Source organism: Arachis ipaensis, chromosome B6 (assembly GCF_059453495.1).
Source record: "Arachis ipaensis isolate K30076 ecotype BB chromosome B6, ASM5945349v1, whole genome shotgun sequence".
In the NCBI taxonomy this organism is placed as follows: domain Eukaryota; kingdom Viridiplantae; phylum Streptophyta; class Magnoliopsida; order Fabales; family Fabaceae; genus Arachis; species Arachis ipaensis.
In genome coordinates this window covers 37,319,325-37,327,636 of record NC_142441.1, presented here as the reverse complement: position 1 = coordinate 37,327,636, position 8,312 = coordinate 37,319,325, and positions in this window count along the sequence as shown.

Genomic DNA, 8,312 nt, shown 5'->3' with positions numbered 1-8,312 from the left:
TTGGTTAGGGTGCTGACTTCTTTCCCAAGAAATTATTTTTAGGGCACCCTACCAATTTAAAAATTTTTTGTGTGAACTTGCTTGAAGAATTTATTTTGGAATATGATTTTTGAGCTAAGAACACAAGCATGTGAGTTTTGAGCCTAATTGTGTGGTTACATCTTATAACCACTTATTTCCATTCTTGTGTGCATTATTCTCTTTCTATGATTGTAATCTTTGATTTGTTTGATTCTATATGTCCATTATTTTGTGTATGAATGTACTTATATGATTGAGGCCATTGTTCACTGAGCTCACTTACCCAAATAGCCTACCTTTTATCTTCCATTGTTAGCCAATTTTGAGCCTACGCTTAACCCATTTGTTCTTAATTTTAGTACATTACAAGCCTCAAGTGAAAAACAATAAATGACCCTTGTTTGGATCTTTGATTAGCTTGGGCTAGTGAGAGTGCTTATCATTCAAGTTTGGGAGAGTGGGAACATTGGTTGGGATAAAAGAGTATTTTTTTTTATTTTTGTCAAAATTTTGGGAATTAGGTACATGCTCATGCATTAAATATTTAAACTATATGCATTGATGCTCTTGTATATATTTTAGTTGAAGAAAAAAAAAAGAAAATATGAAAAAAAATAAAAAAGAAAAGCAATAAAAGGGGGGGGGGGGAGAAAACACCCCAAAGTAGAGTTCAATAATATCAATGCATATAGGATGTGGATTGAAAAGAGAATGCATGAGTGTGTGAAAAAGTGAGGATTATGGGTAGTTAGGTTTGTTTAGAATTTTATAGGTTGTTATATAGGTTAGGTGGGAAGCTTAGGTTAATCAAAGATTCAAACTCTAGTCCACTTACCTATATGCATCCTACCTTGACCCTATCCCCATTACAACCTATGGGAAGTCCTCATGATATTTGTATGCATGCATTGAACAATTGTTGATTGTTAGAAGAAAAACAAATCATGGAAAGCATGATTAGAGGGGAATTGAGTGAATCAACCCGATACACTTGAGCGACTAGAGCGGAAACACTTTCGGTGAGGGTTTGATGCTCAACCCCTTGTTCCCGGCTTTCACGAGCTTTCTTCATGCAAGTTATGTACACACTACTTTGATGTTTGAATTGGTAGAGTTCATGAACTATATTGTTATTTTGGCCCAATGTGCTCATATATGTTCTTGGAAGCTGATTCACAATTGACCGAGTAGATAGATACATTTGCATTAGTTGCATGCATTCATGTAGGAAAGTTTGCATTTCATGAACCCCATTCTCCTATATTCTTTGGTTTATTTTTAGCATGAGGACATGCTTGGTTTAAGTGTAGAGAGGTTTGATAAACTCCAATTTTGTGGTTTATATTGTGTAGAATTTGGGGGGTTTTGTCAATGTTTTTCCACACTTATTCATATAAATTGCATGGCTTTGTGTTCCACTCCTAATTTTGCTTCATGATTGAAAACATGCTTCTTTTGCCTTAAAAATGCCATATTTTGATCCTCTACTATTACCATTCGATGACGTGATATGTTTGTTGAGTGATTTCAGAGTTTATAGGGCAAGAATGACCTGGAAGAGAGAAAGGAAGCATGCACAAGTGGAACGAACATGAAGAATTGAGCTTTGGAGAATTGGCTGTGATGCGCACGCGTGGGTGCAAGAGGCTAGGAATGGCGCGCGAGAGTTGATGCATTCGCGTGGAATGGCAAAACTCCCAGTGACGCGTACGCATGCCTGACGCGTACGCATGGCTCGTGAAACTCAGACGACGCGCACGCGTGACCGATGCGTACGCGTGACGCCCAGCACGTGACCTCATTAATGAAATCGTGGCTGGAGATTTCTGAGGGGCTCTAGGCCCAAATTCAGCTGGATTCTGCATGGAAAAGACCCAAGAACTCTAGGGGGAAAGGGAGGGGGGATCATTCATTGTACACTTTACACACATTTTGAGATAGTTTTTGGTTCTCATGTTCTAGGGAGAGAAACTCTTGCTCTTCTCTAGATCTAGTTTGATTTGATCTTCCCTTGTTGAATTGCTGAATTCGATTTTGTTAATTTTAGTTTTAATTACTCAATTTGAGTTCTCTAGTTTTCATTTTGTTTAGATCTTATGTTTGAATTTGAATTTTCTTATTATTTTCCCTTTTCTTCTCATTTTATGAACTTTGTAGATCTTGAATTTCTACTAGTGTATTGATATTTTCTATGATTAATAGTGTTGTTTGAGTTATTTTCCATCGATAATTGTTAGTGGGTACTTGTAGTTTCCAATTAGTTTGCAATTTGAATATGTCTTTTATTAATGCATGCCATGTGTTTGATGAAATGTTTCATTTGATTATGGAGTAGTTTTCTTTACTCTTGGCCTAGGCTAAGGGGATTGGGTAAACTTGAATTATTGAGTCTAATTGATTTGGTGATTTGAGAGCCCTAGTGGTCAAGTTGATACCCATTGACACCAATCTACTACTAAGTCCATTAGTAGTTGGATTGGGATTTATGAGTTGAGATTGATCAAGTCATTTGACGTACTTAATGCTTTGAAGTAGACATTATACGTACTTCGAGCATAGAGGTAGACTTAATGAGCTTGGTTCCTCATAATTGTCAAGATATGGTTATTAAACAAGGATAGTGACCCCAATCCCTATGCCTAGCCAAGAGTGCCTTTTATCATTCATATTTGAAACCTAAAAAATTCCAATTGTTTAGTTCTTGTTGTAGCTAGTTTAGTTGTTCACTTAGACTTAGAATAGAAGTAGCTTATATATTCTCTTGCTAGATTGAAATTGCTCATACCTTACCTTAGTTCCTTGATTTAGTTTCTTGCACTTTAAGATTCCTTGCATGTTAAGTTTAGTAGTTTAAATTCTCATTCATGACTCTCAACCCCGAAATTCTAACCAATATTGATGCACATGTTTGCCCATTCTCTTGAGAACGACCCGAGACCAATACTCTCGGTTACTTTATATTAGGGTTGACTTTGTGACAACCAATAATTCTAAATTTGATCGGTAGGATTACACGTTAGTTTAGAACTATACTTACAACGTGACTCTTTTTGTGTGAAATTCTAGACCAACCATAATCTTGTCTATCACATCTCCAGATTATTTACAAGATCAGGAGGAAAAGGTAGGCATGGACAATATAGGAGTGGATGTTGCAGAAGAAGAAGGTGCTACGGTCACTCCTAATGACAAAACGAGGAACCCCAGCAATCAATCCCCCCAAAACAAGCCAACGCCTATCAACACCATTGACATTTCGAACCCTCCTATTAATCCAATACCTCCTACTAATCCAACACTTCCAACTAAGCCAAAATCTCTCATGAATCCAAAACCTCCAAGTCAGGAGAAACCTCTTGCCAATCCAAATGATGAATCTCAGGCAAAGCCTCCTAATAATCAAAAGCCAAAACCTCCCACTAATCCAAAGCCGAAGCCTCGTACTAATCAAAAGCCAAAACCTCCTACTAATTCAAAGCCGAAGCCTCCTACCAAGCCTATTCTCCCTAAAAGTGTGTCAACAGCAACATCCAACTCCACACCCAAATCTACCCTCAAGAAGAAAACGACAACAACCACCCATAATAGTCATTAAATAATAGTCATTAATGTAACACCCTGATTACCCTAAGCCTTTCCTCTAGCCGTAAAGCAAAGGTTAATCAGAGGTTACGACAGTCCTAAGGCTTATACATATATATGTATATAGAAGGAAATAATATAATCTAGATGCCTAATGAAGGAGTAAGCTCAAAAATAAAATTTCAGAAGTGCGAAACGTTCACACGAAGCTAACGCACAAGATACCAGATATAGGTACAAGAGAATAGAAAGAATGTATAAATATAGTGATATAAGCATAGGGAACCAGCTGCAGCTCGCGGAGTTTAAGCCGACTAGTTACAAATATAAAAAAAATACAGAGTTTTAGAATTAAAACGGCTTATACAACCTATCTCTCAACATAGCCCCTAAGGCCATAAAGATAAAATACAAAAAGATGTGAGAGTAACTATAACAAAGTAAAATAAATTAAACCAAGGAGGAACCATACTCCGCTCTGTCACCACATCTGCAATCTCACCGAAGTAGGTTACGACCTGCATCTGAAAAACAACAACAAAGTATGGAATGAGAACCGGAGGTTCTCAGTATAGTGACAGTGCCCAATGATGTAAGATGTAAGGCTCCGGGACGCCGAAGGTAATCTTAGAACTTCACATCACATACTGATATTCAAGCTTAGCATCAAAATAAATAAAAGAACTTAAACCATAGACCAGGGTTATCTAAACTTAGGGGAAATTCTAACTAATACTAATCACACCGCTGTATCCCACAGCCCTCTCCAACCTAACCTCCGTGCGATCCCATCCCACCGCCTACCTAACCTCCTCAGCACCAAACAATCACAATTAATACAAACAAGTAAAACACAAATAATATTCATATACAACAAGTAGTCTAAGAAGCAGATAGGCATGTTACAATTAGGCAAACTCAAGTAGTCTAAGATGCACATGATGGATGTCTGCCCTATTGGCTGTGATATCACATTGTCGGTTTAACTGCCAACCCGACATATCTCCATGGAGACGTCGCCCTTCGAAATTCTCATATGGGAACCCCCGAGATATAGTGCTCGGATCACTGTCCAGGTACCGGTGCCTGCACGCTCTACAGATCCGAAGGGATGCGAGCGGGATCTATTGCTACCGACCTTACATCTAAGAGCAAGCGGGACGAACCACCGCCCTTACGCCGCCGCCGCTACCTCGAACAGGCGGGATCCAACCTGAGCCCCTGCCCGGGCGCATAGCGTCTCTTAGTTTCAATAAAAAGTAGTGTAGTGGTTTTCAAAACATTTTCAATATATCATGGATCCTTCATCTTATTCAGAGTCCTCGACTCATCTCAACCACTGTTAATTCAACATATCCATTCCTCATTCTCACTCTACCAACCCATCCTCAATACACCAGAAACCTAAGCCTCCATTCTCTAATATTTTATAATAATTATTGACTACAACCCTTAGCCTATTTCCCATAATCCCATACTTAAAAGTAAGCCCAAAAGCTTTAAAATAGTGTTATAGAAGCTTACAACCTTGTTGGGAAGGTGACATAGTTGAAAACAAAGTTTAAATGTATGAAACAGGGCGTGTGCGTCCGCACAGGGGCGTGCGTGCGCACGCCCAGGAAGATTTTGAAAGTATGCATACGCATAGGGGTGTGCGTCTGCACAAGTACTAAAATTTATAAAGTCTGTTCACTCGCACAAGCTGTGCGAGCACCCCAACAGACGTCCCTTCCCGACTTGTGTGTGCGCACAAGGCTGTGCATCCGCATAGGTCGTAATTCTTCATTGATGTGTGCGCGCACAACCTATGCTAGCGCTACCACCAGAGCCCTTTCCCCTACCTGTGCATATGCACAGGTCCGTGCATTCGCACATAATAGGATTTTCGCAGGGTTGTGCGTGCGCACATATCAGAAAATCCTGAAATTCTGCAACTTTGCAGAATTTCATATTTTTAACACCAACTTTGAATGATCATAACTTCCTCTACAAAATTCCAAATTTCACAAACTTTATATTGATTTAAAGAGTTTTCAAAGATCTTTAATTCTAGACAAATTTTATTAGATTTTGAAAATCGAGACAAAAGTTATGATCAGACAAAGTTCACCAAAAACCAACTTTTACCCAAAAGCCTCAAAGCCTTAATTTTAACCAACTTTCCATTCAAAGTCAAATCAAAACCTACCCAAACATCATAAACTACTACCACACACAACACATTACCTCTTCATACCATTCTCCTCAATTTCACTTAAATTACTCAACCATTATGCCATATCTCACTATCAAATCCATAATTTCCTACAAAATCATAAATCCACACTTATAGTCACAATCAACCAACAACAACCTCAACTACCAAAACAATTCCTCATAAATTGCAATTATCATTATCAAACCCCATCCATCATTAACCAAATCCATCATAAAGCTCATCAACACCAATAACATTCTCACAACTCATTATCAATCATCAACAACACCAACCACTCTCAATATAATCCAATAATTTCATCATTTCACAACAACATTTCACATCAATAAATTCTTATACATTGATCCATCACTTACCATCATCATCATCATAATACTCACCCAAAACCAACATCTTCCAACAATCATCATCAACCACAACAATTCAATACCACCAACAATTAACATCAATTCACATATAATTATTCATGTGCCAACAACATTCAATCCTATCTTAGGGTCAACTAGCCTAAGAGTCCAGAAACATTACATATTACATAAAGAAAATCGAAACCATACCTTTACCTTTTCCAAAGAGGATTGGGATAATTTCCAATAATTATCCGCTACTAGAGATCACCTAAACAAGCAAAACCACAAAACTTGCTCAAAACCCCAACCCAAAAACGTGCAGAAACTTAGGGCAGAAAACTGGTATGTAAGATGCAATTTCTAAGCAGATTTTCTTAGATAGAAAGGAAGAGCTCGTCAAGATTTTTGCGTGGCCGCAAACGGTTTGTCAATCAGAGGTCCGGATCAAAAGTTATGGAGCTTTGAAAGAGGAGGTGAATAGTAACAATGGCTTCTCCTCCTCTCTTCTTCTAAACCGCACCCCTCTCTTCAAAGTGAAGGGAAATGAGCTGAAAAGCTCATTAAGTGGGTTTATATATGTTGGACCTTGGGCCCGGTTTGGGCCCGGTCTAACCCGTTAACGCTTTATGTCCGTTTGGCCTACTTTGAGCTAAAATCTTTAAGATTAGTGTCCGGTTTTCGATTCTAAATTATTTTTATCCATTCAAAACAATAAACCAAATTTCCAAAATCATATCTTTTCTAAAAACACAGTACTGGACAGACTTAAATCGGTTCGACTGGTTCGTTTGCCGGTTCACAGTTTTTCTTAGAAAATACATTTTCTGACTCATAAAAATTCACTGAAATCAAATTTCACATTTTTGTTTTCAAATTAAAACTTCTAAAATTTTGAATCTATTACGGGCACTAAGATTATTTTATTAAAACGGTTTTACGTGAAAATGCAGGTTCTTACAATTAATACAACAATTAACACAACTAGACAATTCCAAACAGAAAAATAATTCAATACCTAATGTATTGAATCTAACCTAACTTAATTATCCTAAATGCACTAAGATTAGAAAACTAACTCTGAACTAACTTTGAAACTGATTCAAAATTGAAAGTGAAATTCAAATCAAATCTAAACTAAATTTAACTAAAATTAAACAATTAGCAAACAATCTCAGCAATAATTTCTCAGTAAAACCATTTTCAATGCAGCAATTAACATAATTAGACACTTCCAAACACTTCAACAATTCAAGACCTAATGTATTGAATCTAACATAACTTAATCAACCTAAATCTACTAACATATTAATAACATAATAAACACTAATAAATAATAACATAAGAAGAAACTCAATAAATAACAAATAATTCTAAAAGTGTTTCAGTTTAGTAAATAAAAAAAGGGAGATTACATAGTATTTTAGTTTTAAAATAATTAAATTAAAATGAATAAGTGTTTTGGTTAGTAAATTTACTAAACACTAATTACTCTAAATTAATTCAACAATAAACCCTAAATCAATCCTAACTAAACCCAAGTTACTCTAAATTAATTTAAACCATATACCGTATCTAAAATTAACCTAATTTAACAAAATTAATATATTAATCTATATGAAACCTTGATAACAAAAATTAAACTCTAAATACTCTATTCTAATTTAATTAAGGGTTAAGTATGATTTTAGTCCCTAAGATAGGGGTTGAAATTTTTTTTTTGGCCCAAACCTTTTTTTTACTTACAAAATCATCCTTCAGACGAAAATACCCTTCCCCCCTTTTTTTCCCAAAATCCACCAGAAACAGAAGCAGAACCAGAAGCTGAAGAACAGAAGCAGAAGCAATAATGATAAAACAACAACAACTAGACGTTGAAGAACAACAACAACAATGGATCATGTATACAGTTAACCATTTCAAAATAATTCCAGTAGCAATTATAGCAAATCAATAATTTCAATCCTTTCAGCCCAAATCAATTTTTCAACAATTCAATAACCTGAGCTAGTTCTATCATACCCACCTAAAATCCACTAACAGAAAATTAAAATCCAGCTAAATTAATCCAGAATCAAATCAAGGAACTAACACTAACCAAAAATAGAAATTGAAAGCAAAATAGTAACTTGGATTATGAAAAG